The 15,750-nt window shown below is 42.4% G+C and overlaps 1 pseudogene; it reads right to left on the bottom strand.

The window, feature by feature from the left end:
- Nucleotides 1–1,965: 1,965 nt before the first annotated feature.
- LOC119319663 lies at nt 1,966–3,108 on the bottom strand (annotated as a pseudogene).
- Between the last annotated feature and the right edge of the window lie 12,642 nt (nt 3,109–15,750).

Here is a 15,750-nt window from a genome sequence, read left to right as displayed (position 1 = left end):
CACTCCAAGTCCTCTAGATGTCTTCTAGTCTAAGAAAAATCATCGCAAAAGTTTAATTCCGTTTGGACTCCGTTTGGTACTCCTTTTCTACGAAACTCTAAAACAAGGAAAAACAGGAACTGACACTGGGCTCTAGTTTAATAGGTTAGTCCCAAAAATCATATAAAATAGCATAATAATGCATATAAAACATCCAAAACAGATAATATAATAGCATGGAACAATCAAAAATTATAGATATATTGGAGACGGATGAAGGTCTCGAAGCTTCGGCCGAAGGGTGTATTGGATGCGATGACAACTATATGCCAGGTGTTTGGTGACTTGCAACAGCGGCCTCACCAAGTGGGAGCGGCAACACTAGTGGACTGCATTTTTGGTGGTACTCCTCGAGCATCGAGTCTCAATTCCTAGGGTGAAAACCCAAGGTCTCGACCATATTTATTGTACTTGGTAATGGCCTTGTTGAAGGCATTGTTTTTGGGTGAACTCAAAAAATTTCCAGGGTGAAAACCCACGATCTTCGATCGGGCAACGACAACGCTTGTGTATTGTTTCCTTCTTGGGGGCATTGTTTTTGGAGAATTTTTTTTGTAATCTGGGCGTTGTCTTTGTTGGTGGTTAGAGTGCTGCTGATGCTTGTGATTGATCACCATGGCAGGGTATTTTTTATTTTTTATTTTTATTTTCTTTTTTGGCTGTCTGTATCCTTGATGTCTTTGGAGATCTTATTGGTAGAGAGGCCGTGTGTAATTGGAGGCTTGGGGTTCCACGACCTTGATCTATTCACTTATGCAAAGTTTGCTAAACATACATGGCTATTTCTACCTAGATAGCTCATGTACGAGGGTCCTTCATGGAAGATACCATGAAATGAGATTCTTTTTTTTCAAATGCAGGTTCCCGCATAGTGCATAGCTAACTTGGCGTGCTAATCTGAAAGGGCAAGAAGGTTTGAAGGAGGGTATGCTGTGTCAAATTGGGAATGCACATACTATAGAGATACGAGGTGATAAATGGGTGCAGGGCACGCCGCTAATGAAACCACTATGATGCATGTGAGAAACTCCGGTCCAACTTGTAGATGATCTTATCGATGAAAAACACGGGCGACTAGAACAATCCTTTCATTCATTAGGTGTTTACCCCATCAGATGAGGTGGCCATCCTTAATATGCCATGACCAAACAATCCAGCAGAGGACATTTGGTCATGGGTATCGTAAAGAAATGACATTTGTTCTGTTCAATTGTTGTACAGAGCAATGATGGACACAAGGTATGGTGTGGTAGATGGACTGTCTAGTTTGTCTAATGGGGAAGAACAATTGAAAAGGCAATGAAATCTTAGGGTACAAGCCAAGTTAAGAGTATTTTGGTGGAGAGTAATTAAAAACATCCTACCTTTCATATGAATAACTAAAAAGGCATGTGATGGGGTTATGTGTGTGCCCTATGTGTGGCCATGGGGAGGAAATGTTACTTCATCTGCCCTCATCACACGTGAGCATGCAAGTTTATTCTTGGATTCTGCTTGAGAATATTTTGACATAAAAATCCCAAGGTTGCACCCGGAAACATGGTCAAGTGATATCTTCGATCCATATTTCTGGATGCAAGAAGGGCGCTATTAATGCTTCGGTTATGTGGGCGATTTGGAGTAGCCGTAATGATACTCGTGATGAGGAGATGTACCATTCACAAAAATCAATGTAATTGATTTATGAACTGAAAGCTTCTTTGGGAATAATTGATCAAGGGCAAGCCAAGGATGTGGATAGTCCTTACTACTTTAATAATACACAATTTGAAAGTCCAAGAAAATACTTCAATTTAATTCAAGTTTCAGACTCATTTTGTTATCTTCAGATTAATGCAACATAAATATCTACTTAATGTGTAATATATATAATTAGGGGTGAACTTGTGAATGGGCATAGGAATGGAACTCAAACAAACAATCATATGCAGACAAGACATGTGTTTGTCTTTTATTCCCAAGTTTGAACTAGTATAGTTCGGGTTCTTACATGATAGTGCATGTCACCTTATATTTTCAACGGTACAACGACCAAACCATGGACTAAGAACACGGTGTTTCATATATCTAGTACTAGAGTTCTTCTCCTCTCAGTTAGTACCGAAGATGCCAAATGGCACAATGGTGGTCGAGCAATATGGAGGGATGTAGACATTGCACATTGCTGGTAGCGTCTGCAGCGCTAGGTTCCTTATTTCCTCGAGCTGGGGCAGATGTTGAGGTTGGACAAAGCCCTGGGCCTATGGATTTTGCTGAGATGGCTGGAAGTAGCCCTGGCCTGATGGATATTGTTGTTGAGGCTGCTGGTAGGAGACCTGGCTCGACGGTTGTTGTTGTTCTTCTTGTTGTTGTTGTTGTTGATGATGATGATGCAGAATAATAGCATGAACGACATTGTGGATGGCTTGACACCGCGACTGCTCAGGGATCTGCCACAGCTGCTGACAACATAATTGTTGCAACACTTGGTAACTACTTTGCTGCAATACTTGTGAGCTTTCATGCACTATGTTGTGTTGTTGCAAGACGATGACATCCCTGCATGGAATCAGTTGTTGTTGCAGAATTTGTTGAAGGATTTGTTGTTGTAGTTGTTATTGTTGTTGTTGTTGTTGTTGTTGTTGTTGTTGTTGTTGTTGTTGTGCTTGTTGCTGCGAAATTGGTTGTTGTGGTTGCAGATGCTGTGTTTGCGGTTGTGGATATGGTTGTTGTGGGGGAAATGGTTGCGGCTGCGGATATGGTAGTTGTGGCGGAAAAGGTTGCGGCTGTGGAAATGGTTGCGGTTGCGGATATGGTTGTTGTGCTGGAAATGGTTGCGGCTGTGGATATGGCTGTTGTGGTGGAAATGTTTGTTGCTGCCCTAGAAATTGTTGTTGTTGCACCAATGGAACTTGCTCTTGTGGTTGTTGCATAGATGGATTTTGCAGCTGCAATTGTGGCACTGGAACTCTAACTGCAGTTGTGGCAGTGGTCGCCACGATAGCAATGAGGGAAAGGATGAGAAGTGTCTTCATGATGGATTTGTATTGACCAGTGCTTGCTTGGCTTGAATGATGCACTCTACTTATGAGAATGATGAATGAGGAAGGATGATCATCATGCAACAGGCCTATTTATAGCTTCCATGGCATTATCTCTTTCACAATTGGCATTTGCTTGTCTGGAAAGTGCTTGGATGCTTCCCAAAATCATATTTTGGTATGTTGTGTTTGGTGGCACTATCATTCCACCACAAAAAGGTGTGATAACACACATGACTCATCTTATTCACTTTACAGCTAAACACTAATCTAGGTTGCCTAATTTTCTAAAACTAAGTTTGTAATGTTATGCAAGTTGTTATGTGTAAAATAGATAAGCATTGCTTGCACAGAACTTAGTTTTTAATCTTGTGTGGCCTGTTAAGATAGATGAGACTAGTAATGTAACTTGCTTTAGTAGGTCATGACTCATCCAATTCTTTTTACATGTCAAGTGTTGTAGTGTTCTAAAAGTTATTAGCAAACATCAATATTGTAATGTTCTACAAGTTGTTACATGTAGACTAGATAGGCTTGACTTGCACACAAAAAAGATTGTAATCATGTGTGACATGTTAAGATAGATTAGATTAGTAATGTAGCTTGCTTTGATAGACCATGACTCATCAAATTGCTTTTACTTGTCGTAAGTGTTGTATATGTTGTACTCCCTCCATCTTAGTTTAAAAGTCTTGCATGTGTACCTAGATTGTTAATTTGACCAACTTAATAAGAGGCATACATTACAAAATATATATTTCTATTTTCTAATGATATAATTTATGTCAAACAATTTATTTTATATAATTAAATTGACGACCTAGATACACGTGGAAGACTTGTAAACTGAGATGAGGGAGTACAAGTTTTTAACACTTATCTGCTTAGTATGGCTTGCAATGTGTGTGCATGCCAAGGTATGTGTAGCTTCTATTCGTTTGTAGATCTTATTTTGTTTTACGGGAAATCATGCAAATGATCATCTACGATAACACTTGCGAGTGTAGTTGCAACAATATTGGCAGGGTCAGAGGGAGGTTGTGGGATGGCATGAGTTCTTGTGACAACCTATAGTTCATTATGTTTTTTTGGGTAGTACCTATAGTTCATTATGTGTGAAAAGATACGTGTTATGTTTTTCATGCGTGCAAAAAACTTATGTCTTTAAATTTGCAAACTGGCCCTGTCTGTTCTAAGGGCTGCTACTGGTGGCCAATTTGAAGACATGTGGTGCATTGGGCCTTGGACGCAGCAGATAGCCCAACTAGGCTCACTCAGAAGAAAAAAAACTCCCATGGGTCGCTCCCTTGCCGACATCTCTCCTCTCTCGCGAATTGGGCACGCCGCACACCCACTCCCCTCCACGCACCACTCCCCTCCCTTCCCCTCCCCTCATGCGTCCTAGCCGCTAACCACCTCGTCTTCCTCACGCCGCCTCACCACTGGCGTCTACCCTTATCCTCTCCCCAATGTCGTTGACCTCATCTCTCACTGTCTCCTCCCCATCTCATCTAAAGAGAAGACGGAGATCTTTTTTTTCTTGAATACAGAAGAGGGAGATCGACCAAGTCATGGCGGCGACCACATTCGCCACGGGCGCAACCACCTCGCCAAATAGAAGATAGGATATATATAGATAGATTAAGACGAGGCACGACACATAGTTTGCACCATAACTAGCTATAATTGGGAAATGTTAAACGAGTATTTAAAAAATGTTAATCAAGAATTGGGAAATTGTTAAATGTGTATGTTAATAATGTTGACCATGTATTAAAAATGATAAAAATATTTGATCAAGTATATAGAAATGTTAATCCAGCATTTGAAAGAAATGTCGAACAAGGGTCTGAAAAAGTTAATCAAGTGTTTGGAAAATGTTAAATGTGTATGAAAAAAAGGTTGACCATCTATTAAGAAAATGTTAATCAAGCATTTAATATATATTTTTGTAAAAATGGAAAAAAATGTTAACCATGTATTGAAATTTTTAATATTGTATTTGAAAAATGATAATCAAGCATTTAAAAATTGTGTATACAAAAATGTAGGCCATGTATTGCAAAAATTGTTGGTTTGTATTTGAAAATGTTAGACGTGTATTAGAAAAATATTGTTGACGTATACAAAAAATGCACAATAATAACCAAAAGAACAAAGAAAATAAACAAAAGAAAAACATGAAAAAAATGAAGAAACAAGTGCAAAAAAGAATGAAAAAAATGAAGAAGGAAAAAAAACTCAAAGAAAACCGGCTTGAATCGGCTCAAGTACGACGCACACCTACAACTTATCACGAATGGGACTTGGTCGGACTGGTAGCAGCACCCGCTGTCACCTTTGAGACCAGGAATCGATCCTGGTTCCCCCTTTCCTCAGCTCTTTTTCTTACTATATGCGCGCGTGAATGGGCCGGCCCAATATGACGTGGGGAGAGGAAAAACCGTCAGCGAGCTGCTACCGTCTCGCGTCCAAATCATTAATTAAGTAGTACTTGTTGAAAAGAACACTCCACTTTTTCAGGTCGCGACAAGTGGCGCATATGCAGCGTGTCACTTGTCGCAAACTGGGAGTTTTTCCTTTTTTCATAGATCCGTTTATTCAAAATGTTTTATCTTTTAAACCGTGCGTCCAAATCTCGAAGTTTTCACCATTGGATTTCTCGCGTCGAGATCTTCAAAACTAGATCCTATGTTGATAGATTTTGACGAACTTTTTTTTCACGAAAAAATCGGATGGAAAACCGGACAAAAAACCGAAGCAGAGCACAGTTTTTTCCCTTTTCGAAAGAGGCACACCCATGCCTCTCGCGAAATCACACCCGTGCCTCTCGTGGAAACAAAACCGTGACTCTCGTGAAAGAAAAAAAACAGAAAACACGTTTTTTTCGTTTCCGAGAGGCACGGCCGTGACTCTCGTGAAATCACAACCGTGCCTCTCGCGGGAGCAAAACCGTGACTCTCGCGAAAGAAAAAAAATTAAAAACGCGTATTTTTTTCGTTTCTGAGAGGCACGGCCGTGACTCTCGCAAAAGAAAAAAACAGAAAACACATTTTGTTTTTCCTTTTCTGAGAGGCACGTCCGTGACTCTCGCGAAAACACAACTGTGCCTCTCGCGGAAGCATAAGCGTGACTCTCGCGAAAAAAAAAACAGAAAACGCATTTTTTTCCCGCTTCCGAAAGGCACGGCCGTGACTCTCGCTAAAGCACAACCGTGCCTCTCGCGGAAAAAAATCGTTACTTTCGCGAAAGAAACAAAAAGGAAAACGCGTTTTTTCTCGCAAAAAACAGTTCCCGAATTTTTTTATCGAAAATCTAAGGAAGATTAGGGGAAAACCAAAATGTCAAAAAAATCCGGGAAAAACCGTTTAAAATGCCAAAAACGCATGCGGAAAAAAAATCAGAAGGGAGCGTCCAGAGCGCGACATGTGGCGAATGGCTGAGAGCGCGCCAAGTGACGCTGATCGTTGCAAGGCTCCCGAAGGAGCGCTCGTTAACTAGGTGCTCCCGTCTCGCGTAATGCAAGACATAGCGCTCGCGGACTTTGAATTTGCACCGTGTGGGCCGGTCGAACAGTCGATCAGTCCATCAACAAAAAGTTTATCACTTTCCATTTACTGGCCTGGTTTCGGCCCAGTTTCAAAAACAAAAATATTGGTCAAGGATGGATGGAATTCATCTTCGAGGAGTGTATTTTGAAAATGTTACCCAATAAGAAAAAACGTTTATGTATTTATAAAATTGTTCGCAAACTTGAGAGAAATTTTCTAAACTTGAAAAAATGTTCACGTATTTGAAAATATTCACAAATTTGAGAAATGTTCAGGAATAGGGAAATATGTTCGAATATTTGAAAACATGTTCACGAAGTTGGAAGAATGTTCATGAATATGAAAAATTGTTCATGTATTTAATAAAAATGTTCACAAACTTGAAAATTTTCTTCGCATTTCGAAAATGTTGGTGAATTTGTGTAATGTTCTTGAACATACTAAATATTTTGCCTATTGAGAAAATGTTCACGAACTATTTTTTAAAAATTTTAAAATTCTTTACGAGTTAAAAAATGCTCAGGAATTTGAGAGAGAGAGAGAGAGAGATCTTTTTTCAAAATTATGACGTATTTTATAGCAAATTCAAAAACTATAGCAAAGGGTGGAGAAAAATCAAAACTAGCACCCGTCGGCCACGTGTGGGCCGAAAAGGGTGTTTTCGGACTCCCTTTGGCCAAATGGACTTTTTGGCCTTGCCTTGGCCGAAAATGTGCGTACCTGGGCCGAAAAGACCTTTTTGGTCAGGAGTAGGCCAAAAAGTCCTTTTTGATCAGGAGTAGGCCAAAAAGTCCCTTAGGCCCATCTGTTCACCTTAATGGTTGACCGAAGTTGCATGGCTCCACTCTTCGGCTTACGTTAGGCCGAAGTGATTTTTTTTTTAAATTTTGGTATATAAATACTGTGCAACCATTGCCCATCTTAGACATTGAAAAAATATATTTTCGCGCAACCCTTTCCCCTCACTATTTTCCCGCCACCCGTTTCCTGGCAACCCCTTCCCGCCATATGTTCCTGCCACCCGTTTCCCGTCAACCCCTTCCCGCTATATGTTCCCGCCAACCCTTTCACGCCATACACTACTAGGGAAAACCTTATACACAGAATCTTAGCAGCAACGCGTTACAAAAAGAAGCGCTACTGCTAATTAGCAGTAGCGCGGGTTTTTAACCCTCGCTACTACTAAGCGGTCTCTACCGTGCCCCCCGACACATGCCATAGTAGTAGCGAGGGGTATAAACCCACGCTACTACGAAGTTGATAGTAGTAGCGCGGTTTTATACCCCTCGCTACTACTAAGTACGAGGTAGGTGAAGTCGCTATATCCTCGGCCGAATCCCCATCTCCTCCCCCCAAATCCCTCCTCTCTTCCACCACTCTCTCCTCTCACTTTCCATACGCTCTCACATGGACCTCTTGCCCATGCATCCATCCTCATCCATGGTGCCGAAAGAGGTCGCCGCCTCGTGCCACCGGCGTCTAGGAGCTCGCTGGTCTTCCACCAACGTCTAGGAGGCCGCCACCCCGTGCCACCACACCGGAGCACCTCGCCACCGGTGACTAGCTCCGCTGCTCCCTACATCACCTTCCTCTCTCCCTCGGTTTTCCTTTTCTCTCTCTCCCTCTGGTTTGACTCACCCTCCCATGTCCATGCCCGTGCAGGTCGTCGCCATGGATGACCCGGAGCTATCTGGCATGGTCGGGAAGAGGAGCCCCACGCCGCGGCCTGGCTCTGCCATAGAAACGGGCCCTCTCCAACAGCCACTGCTGGATCTGGTCTTCCGCTATCCGTTCATGCCTTCGGCGACGCCAATCATCGCTAGATCTTACCATTGCTGCCATTGACAGCACGCACGGGATCGAGATTTTTTTGTTTTTGAAAGTAATAGCAGTGGCGCGGCGTATAAGACCCGTTTCAGCTAATTAGCAGTAGCGTTGTTTGCAACGCACGCTACAGCTAACCATGTATAGCAGTAGCGTGTGTCAACACGCGCTACTGCTACAAGTTAGCTGTGGCGCCGTATCAGTAGCGCGGGCACCCGCGCTACTGATACACCCAAACCCGCGCTGCTGCTAGGCTTTTCCCTAGTAGTGATACCACAGTATACCATTAAATAAATTCTTCATATTTTTTAAAAAATGGGATAAAAGCGCAAGCGATGGAGTCAAAAACCTGACCTCACGCTGGGTATATGTGTTACCAGCCAAATGGGATAGCATCTGGCTAATGTACAACAACCGATCCCTTCCTTTATAAAAATTCAACATTTTCAGAAAAAAAAAGTGAACAATTTTACTTTAGCAATTTAAATAATTATTTAAAATAAAAATTTCCGAAATACTAACAAACTTTCAAAACGTGAAAATTTATTGAACACATGAACAAAATTTTAGAATTCCAAACATTTATTGATTTTTTAAGTGATGAACAATTTATAAATATACACTGTTTTTGTAGTATAAGCTGAAATTTTTTTGAAGACACATTGAATATTTTTGTGATATACGGTTAATGTTTTTCTGAATTGTGAAGACATTTAAAAAAAGTGAAAAGATTTTGAGAAACATGATTTTTTTAAAATATGAAGAATTTATTTAATGGTATGTTGTGGTATGGCGGGAAAGGGTTGGCGGGAAGGGGTTGGCGGGAACATATGGCGGGAAGGGGTTGGCGGGAAACGGTTGGCGGGAAAATATTAAGGGGAAAGGGTTGGGCGAAAATATATTTTTTTTGATGTCTAAGATGGGCAATGGTTGCATAATATTTATATACCAAAATTAAAAAAAATCACTTCGATCTAACGTAAGCCGAAGAGTGGAGTCATGCAACTTCGGTCAACTACTAACGTGAAAAAGTGGGCTTAAGGGACTTTTCGGCCTACTCCTGACCAAAAAGGACTTTTCGGCCTACTCCTGACCAAAAAGTTCTTATCGGCCCAGGTACGCACCTTTTCGGCCAAGTCAAGACCGAAAAGTCCATTTCGGCCAAAGGGAGGCCGAAAACACCCTTTTCGGCCCACGCGTAGCCGACAGGGTGCTAGTTTTGATTTTTTTTCTCTACTCTTTGGTATAGTTTCTAAATTTTCTATAAAATACGTCATAGTTTTGAAAAAAAATCGAGAGAGAGAGAGATCAACCTCGTTTGTTTCCCAAGGGGGTACCAACAAATCTTTAATGGTTTTGTGTTTTCTATTTTGTGTAAAACAGACCAGGCCCGGGATGGAGGTTGCCATAGAAGAAGTAATGCCAGGCACCACTCACCGTTGGTGCAAAAAGCATATGCCCAAGAAAGCGAAAGAGTACCTTGGACCAGGGGAGTAGTAGATTGCAAACCAGCAACCGTACGTCTAGGCCAGGAATCCAAACAGTTCGACCAAATGGGTAGCGATTTCAAAGAGGCACATCCAGCCAGATTCATGCCCACTAGATCGGAATCACACCTTGACACAAGGGTGCTGGTCCAATGTTTTGGTCAAGCAGATAATGTTGAGTTAGTACGAACCCAGATTCAGCATATGCATCCATACAAACAATTACCGAGCGATTCATTAAATAGGGATTTTATAATCTGAAATATCAGTTATTGCATCAGTCAATACATACCAGGAAAAAACATAAGAACAATACACTTCCTACCAGAACATATGTATCCTCTAAAATCAGAATTGACATGGACAAACAAATGAATTGTTGACGAACAACACCTGGACGAAGCAAATCATTCTAAGCCTACAATTGATAAGGTGGCTGAGAACACATATGCCTGCCACGCAACTCTGTACCGGCCAGCTGCTGAGTGATGTATTTAAATAGGGATCTCACAATCTGCAACGATAGTTAGGAAAGATTTCATAAAGAACAGCAAGGGTATTACTAATGGCAGGGGGCAAGCATTATTGACTTCTTGGCAGTCGCTTAATATGTCAATCTTTTGATCGTCATCTTCAACCTCCTTACAGTCTGGACATCTTCTCCTTTAAATCACTTGAATGGTCTTCAAATAGCATTGCCCACGAAGATATGCATCACTACCGCAAGCCACGCCGATGCATACACCACAAGAAGGAGCAGCATCACATTCTCGTCCGTCTCTGCGGTGTCACGGTTGTGCCTGTCCTGCGAAGCGCCGAGGAGTGACGGCGACCTAGGTTAGGATCGGCAGCGGCACGAGCACCGCGACAGTAAGAGAAATAGGGAAGGACAGGTGCACGAAAGAGGTGGGTCAAAGCAGCGAGGACGTACCTTGAGGACGGTGCTACCCGACCTCCTCCTCCTTGATGACGAGGAAGCACCAAGGGCAGCTTGATGCTTGCCGGTGGCCTCCCTGATGAATTGGAGCCGAGCACTACGGGGTCAAAGGTGCATCACCTCATGCTTCTCCCGCTGAGCACCGAGTAAAGGGAGGCCAGCTTGGGAGCGAAAGAGCCAGAAGTTGAATACATGTAAGCAATCAACCAAGAAATGAGATGCTATATGTGAATAATATACAAATGAGGAGATGCTATATAAATGACCTGCAGCGCGCCTTGCCCTGCGGTGCTGGGGCAGACTGTTGTGCCTAAGCATGTGTGCCAGCCAGGCAGAAGCATTTATCCTGATTAATAACAATAGTAGTTGAGCTGCTATTGCGCCGCCAGGTTCTGTTTGCACACAGTAGAAGGGAACCAGAAATATTATATCAGCCTTGCTCGGTTTTGTAAGGCGTGGAACAAATAAACTGGCCTTTTACTGTGTCTATATGGCCCTACCTGGTCCCCTCAACTTGAAAACAAAAGAAACATGCTCCAGGCCTTCGTATCAATATAGAGAAGATGAGCCTAGGTGTATAAATTACGAACGTTTGTTCTGCTACATCAAAAATAGAAGGATCAGTATGGTCATGTACTTGGAATTGTAAAGACAAATTTAAAAGTATCTGCTGCTGATAAAAAAATTATAACAAGATTTGGTGAAATGTCAGTATGCTCTTAGGATCAGGGCAACAGTCTTCGCCGTCTAAAAGTCCCTTGTTTGTAATTACACAAAAATGGAGTTTCATTTGTTTGTAATTACACAAAAACGCAGTTTCCTTTGTTTTTTCCATATACACAAAAAAGGAGTTTCCTTTGTTTTTCTACATAAACAAAAATGGAGTTTGCTAATGCAATCACATGTAGCAGAGTTGTTCAATCAATGGACAAGGGGGAATGATATATACACTAAGCACCACAAAGTCGTGTAACAAAAAACAGAGGAAAAACTGAAGGAAGAGGCAAAGATGGCCTTAACTTCACAGGAGAGGTAGACATTGCCGGGAGAGGAGCAGGGTAGCGGTCATCACCGTCGCCGGCAGGAGGTGTCTCTAGTGAGAAAAGACATGGAAGCAAGCTGGAGATTCGCGACTCAGCCACAATGAACTCTATTAAAATCCTTTGAAGCATTCAATTGCCGCAACAGACCTAGAGGAAAATAGCCCGATTAGCTCACCCGCTCACCAAAAATAAGAAATGGAGGGAAAGAGATCCAAGAACACAAACCTACACTACAATGGGTGAGTGGATAAGAAGCATAAACATGTAGCAATACAATAAGCCTCTGAAGGAGACATGGCGGCTCAACGGTGACGGCAAGAGAGATGGGCCGCTGGCTAGCATCCTCTTCAGTCTCAGCATAGTACCTACAAAGAAATGTACCCCTTTAGAAATACCGAACCATTACAAATGCAGCCTCCCATAAAAATATAACCCTCTTCTGATAATAACAAAAATTCTAGTAAATACATATTTCATTAGCAAGAGAACGGGCAACCTCTTTGTTTGTTGATAGCTTAGCAGGCTCCAAAAGCAGGGAAAACTCTTGTTGGTTGATATCTTGTAAGTCACTAAAGGTAGCTTGAGGTCCCCACACAAAAATTAAGTCCTCTGAGATCACATAAGAGACATAATATAAATTTCTAATATTTACAAATAAAGTCGCAGTTTGGTTTGGTCTGTTCCCTTGAAAGAAAATTGTAATGCCCATCTCAGCATTAATAATACAAATCCATCTTTCAACAATTAAGTACAAAATAATATATTCAACTATCTGAGCATAGTTCTCAGGAAGAATACTTGTTGTGTGGGATGGATCAGTGAGTAAGAAACAGAACAAATAATATTAAGATAACTATGATGCATCTCAATTCAGATGGGCCACTGACCAAAGGGTTATAAGCATTGCAATATTATATACTGACCAAATTAGTATTGCTCAGTATAAACGTAAGGCCTCTTGTTTAGGACAAAGGATAGATATTTGATATATCACAGGAAATGTAGCATGATATAATAGTATCAGGAGTACATAGATTTCACAGAGGTCTATTTTTAAAATGGCCACAACTGCAAAATTCCCTCTCGAGATCCCCAATGCTTCTGGTCACAGGGCGGCGGCCGCGGCTCCGGAAAGAAAATAAATAAATTCCTGCACTTAAAGAAAGCAAAGAAATCAAAAATCAGTTTTTGCAATGGTTTCTGCGCTAATTCAGTTTGTGCGCTAAAATTCATTTTCTACGCTAAAACAGAGTGTATCTAAATATTCAGTATCTAAACTAAAGAATATTTGTGGAATAGCTGAACTTCTAAACTTACACGTAGATCAACGGTAAATGTTCAGTCTTTTCAGTTCCTGTTCTAATTCATTTTCTGCACTAAAACAGAGTATATGTAAAGGTCCGGTATCTGAACTATCGAAGGTTTGTGGAACATCTGAATTTTTAAACTTAAACTGAGATCAAAAGTAAAGGTTCAGTCTTTTCAATTTCTGTACTAATTCAGTTTGTGCACTAAAACAGAGTACATCTAAAGATTCAGTTTCTGAACTATAGAAGGTTTGTGGAACAGCTGATTTTTTAAACTTAAACAGAGATCAAAAGTAAGGGTTCAATCTTTTCAGTTAAACAAAGATCAAATATACAATCCTTTCAGTTCAATAGAGATCAAATGTTCAGTTTTGGCTAACATACTGATCACATGTACTCAATTATTTCCCTAAGACAGATTCATATGAGTTCTTCTACATGAACAGAGCACATGTTCAGATCAACACAAACAGGAACAAAACCCTAGGCATGCTTAAAAAATAAGCCTCGATACCATAATTTAACATCATTCCATTGTCATATACATGAAAGCCACAACAGAGCTGACGCAATCGACCTTGATCATAGATGGGAAAGACCCTACTGATTAAAGCATTGCGCTAATACAAACACCTACATTTCACTTACATATGTAATTCACAGCTTGTAGACACACAACTTGTAGACATGTATAGAAAAGAGATCAGGCTAATCAGGAGGAAGAGAGAAGTGTGGGTACCTGCAAGAAAGCTTACTGGCATGACTCATATCAGAAATCCTCCTCTGAACTCATGAAGAACCAATAGCATTGCGAACCATCGCTTATCCCAGAATAACAAAGTGCAACTTACTCTTAACCAGATTAGATCAAGGACCAACAACAAACAATAAAAGATCAAGAACAACGTATATGCAACAAAGGTATGAGAGAGAAGAAATCCTTACATAAGACGGCTATAAACACTGGAACATAAATAAGCAACACCTTTAAATACAAATAAGAAGGGTTCAGGGTTCCATGCATAGTGGGCTCAGATTCGCCTTTCCTTGATCATATAATCTACCCCCATCATCTCCTATCGCCAGATCAATCTGTTTATACAGTGGAGCTGCCCTGGTTATCACTCAACAAGAATGACCATCCAAGGACAGAACAATAAGTATCACAGGATCAAAAAGGATTCTAGGGACAAGGAAGGATCCAACTTGATACCCACAGGTGCCTCGATTGCTCAAAGGCACACTTATTTCAGCCATGGCTAATCATCATCGCCCTAGCAAGAATGGCTTCCGACCGACGGGGCACGTGATTCAAACGCGGTGGCACGAGATATCTCACCGCGGGAGTAACTATTCATTGCTATAGGAGCTCGGGCTCGATCCAACAGCCGAGATCAAACCGGATCGAGATCCGATGGCCAGAATCACATAAGGAAATCGATCCGACGGCCAAAAGTGCCTGAGATCCGAGGAGCCAGGGACCTTGCCGGGGGTCTTATTTCTGGATGGATCACCAGATCAATATGTTCTTACGATGGTGAAACTCCCTTGGTTATCACTAATCAGAAATGACCATCCAAGGACAGAGCCACTAAAATAAGAACATGGTCAAAACAATTCAAAGAAACGAGGGAGGATCCAAATTAATACCCACAAGTGCCCCGATTACTCGAGAGCATGCCTATATCATCCATAACTGATCATCATAGCCTGGCCATGTCCCATACAATAGCCTAAGCAGAGCAGGGGAAGATGGAGCTCACCGAGGGAGGTTGTAGCCAAGGCAGTACTCAGTGGGCACCGGGGTTTCGCCTGAACGTCGTCCAACCGGTGAGGAACCACGTCTGAGTTGCGCCTTGCACCATCCCACCGACGAGCAAGAACGCCAATGGCACCGAAGCGGCCAAGGAAGATTCAGATTTGGGGGGGGGAGGAGAGACAGAGAGAAGGGAACGAAGGGGGCGGACGAGAAGCGAGCCAGCCGCCCTCCCCCACCACATAGCCGCACGGAGCCAACCACCGTCCACCACGCACGCGGCCTGGACAGGAAATGACGAAAAAGCCCTCGGCGGGGGGCAAGATTTACGTGTGGTGGCACGAGATATTTACCGCAGGCGCGCGCATGACCGAACGCACCGGCTGCACCCGCACACCCGCTCGCTGACGGGCGCGGCCCACCTGCCGGGACCCCCCAGGTCAGCGACAACCGGTCAAACGGAAGGAGTAATCGACGGGGCGAGCCAAACGGGATCAACCATGCTACAGGGGAGGGGGATTCGATCTGAAGGCCGACGTCCTTCCACCGCTCGACCGGACGCCCAGAAACCCATCAAGCAAATTGAACCGACGGTCAAAATGCGCTAATCGATGAGAGCACCGGTGGCTCCCTTCGTCTCATATTTCTGGATAAACCAGGGCAATAATCCAGTTATCTTTGATCAAGATCAAGAAATGAATTAGTTCACTGGTGGAAAAAGGGCCTTTGGTCGCGGTTCGCAACTGCCATTAGTCGCGGTTGCGCAACCGCGACCGAACGGGCACG

This window comes from Triticum dicoccoides, chromosome 6A (genome assembly GCF_002162155.2).
Source record: "Triticum dicoccoides isolate Atlit2015 ecotype Zavitan chromosome 6A, WEW_v2.0, whole genome shotgun sequence".
Taxonomy (NCBI): domain Eukaryota; kingdom Viridiplantae; phylum Streptophyta; class Magnoliopsida; order Poales; family Poaceae; genus Triticum; species Triticum dicoccoides.
The sequence above is the reverse complement of the archived record's forward strand: the minus strand, read 5'-3'. Positions and strand labels throughout refer to the sequence as shown.